Source organism: Propithecus coquereli, unplaced genomic scaffold (assembly GCF_000956105.1).
Source record: "Propithecus coquereli isolate 6110/MARCELLA unplaced genomic scaffold, Pcoq_1.0 Scaffold47, whole genome shotgun sequence".
Classification (NCBI taxonomy): domain Eukaryota; kingdom Metazoa; phylum Chordata; class Mammalia; order Primates; family Indriidae; genus Propithecus; species Propithecus coquereli.
Window position 1 is genome coordinate 1,392,142 of NW_012150507.1, and position 2,432 is coordinate 1,394,573.

At 36.1% G+C, this 2,432-nt stretch overlaps 1 protein-coding gene across 1 annotated transcript in view; it reads left to right on the forward strand.

Moving 5' to 3' along the window:
- PARP8 (poly (ADP-ribose) polymerase family, member 8) overlaps positions 1 to 2,432 on the forward strand; it is a 99,304-nt gene that overhangs the window by 62,746 nt on the left and 34,126 nt on the right. The gene's annotated exons all lie outside the window — the stretch shown is intronic.

The window sequence follows — 2,432 nt, forward strand, 5'->3', positions numbered from 1 at the left end:
CCTGTGGTCCCAGCTACTCTGGGAGGCTGAGGCAGGAGGCTCGCTTGAGCCCAGGAGTTCGAGGTTATAGTGAGCTATAATGACACCACTATTGCACTCCAGCCTGGGCAACAGAGGGGGGCCCTGTTTCTAAAAAATAAATAAATAAAATGGTCATCGTCAAAGAGACACTTTACAGGATACTTTTTAAAGGTGGCAAGACAGATTTTTATTCAGAGAACTGCAGTAGGGAAGAGAGACTGCAGTACCAACTGAGCTCAACTCTAAGACAAAGGAGACTGAGAGTTTTAAAGGTAGAAAGAGAGGAAACAAATGGGGATATGGGGAAGTGAAAAAGCAGGGGAAGAAAGAAGGGACTAGGGGAATTATGTGTAAATGAGAAGTTACAGATGGGGGTAAGTGGAGAATTACTGAAAATGGTTTGGCCAGTTAGGCTGGTACAGTATATATTTTGTGGTTTGGCAGCATTGCATTTTCTTGAGCAGAGATTTTCTTGAGACAGGAGGTCTCGGGGGGTCACCTTTAGGGACACGACCTGTGATAAATGGAAACCAGGCTAAAGGTCAAGTATCTCAACACAGCGTTTGGGCAAGTCCTTCGTGCAGCATGGAAGTTCACAGTTCCCATCGTCTTGGGAGAAGTGACTTGGGTAATTGTTGCTGTTCCCATGTCAAGTCCACAAATTTTCAAGTTTAAGTAGATGAGGCATATCGTTCACTCTGATTTTCCTTTTGTAAAAAAGGAAAAATGAATTTTTAAGAAAAATCAAGGGTATAATGACTTTTTTTCCAGGCACCATATCTGGAAATCAAGAAGCAGATGGATAAACAGGACCCCCTTGCTCATCCCCTACTGCAATGGTATAAAATTTTAGTTTTCCTCTTAATGAAAACAGCATCTTTTTTTATTGCTTGCTTTAAGAAAGGAAAAAAAAAAGCCTATTTTACAACCCCTGCAATGCTACAGTTCTACAAGCCTATGAGACCTGGTGATTTTACAATCCAAGAGTACTTAGTGACTCTCACTTTAATTAAAATTTGTACATCACGAGGGGAAGAAAATGCTGTCATATGCACTACCAGGATATACAATGCATTTGACAGCAGTTTGCCTATAGTTGTAAAAGATGTGATTGACTAGACTAAGTAAGTGTTAAAGGCATTTTGGTTCACTTCATTTTCTAGTTCAATGAGGACTAAGTGATAGAACTCACTATCTCAACCCTTATTACTGAAAATCTTTCTAATCTAAAGTATGTGTTTTGTATATTTTGCTTTGTCCTTAACAAGGACAGTATAAATTTGATTAACTCTTTGTTTGATCACTACAGAAGATGCACTGTTTTAGAATGAGCCTGGTAAGAGACATAGCATTAGCCCAGCATGGATTCTAGAAGTAGAGCTAGACTACGAACAGGGGAAGTAGCTTGAAAACTCACCTTGCCACGATGCGCACTTCAAAGAATTTGCCCTCTTGTTTTCTTACTTGCAAAATAAAGAGAATAGTATCTATTCAGCATGCCTTATAAGGCTTTTATGTACATATCTCTTTGATATCACTTTGAAAAGCACATAGACTATGGGATTTGCTATACAGTGATACAAATGTAGGGGTTGTAGGAGATTTGTCTGGATGAGAACTTATTCCATGCTACAACCAGGAAGGTTTAAAAGTATGTAAAGGTGAGCAGAGGAAAAAGAATCTGTCTTCGATCCTTACCTTCATCGAAAGGTTATAATGCGCATTTAATTTAGTCTACCAAGACTGTGACAAAAATTAGGCATAGAAGCCTTCCCTCTCTGTATCTATTATGATGTTATTAAAATTCTGACACATTAAATAAAATAACACATAATTTCCATTTTAACCTTTTAAATTTTCTCATTGTCATATTCAAATAGAAGATAAAAATCTCAACTATCTAATCACTTTCTTTTTTTCCTTGAAGTCAGTCTTACGGTTAACTTTTAATTATTTGTGATTATTTCCTCCAGCTTGTTAGTCACTCTACTTTCAGGGAAAAGAAAATCTACCAAAATGTTTTATGCTTTTCCCTACTTACTATTTTATATACTGAAGAGCATAAAACAATCCCTGCTTTCATGTACTTGAATTTAATTTTTTTAACTACATTGTGTAAATATGTTGAATTTTGTATACAAATTATTACATGTATCAGCTCAAAGAAATCATCAAATATTTAAAGAAAAAGAATGTCCATAAGAGTTTATCTTAATTTAGGCAATGTCAAGAGGAGGAAAAAAAAGCAAATGCATGAATCAGCTGCTAATGTTTGTATTCAGATTATCATTATTTGAAAGTATATCCAGAAATGTTCATTTAGCTTATATTCGAGGTTGTGCTTATTAAAAACTATGTCTTTTTAGGTTTTAGGGAATTACTGCCCAGTGTATTTTCTCAGATTAAAATAC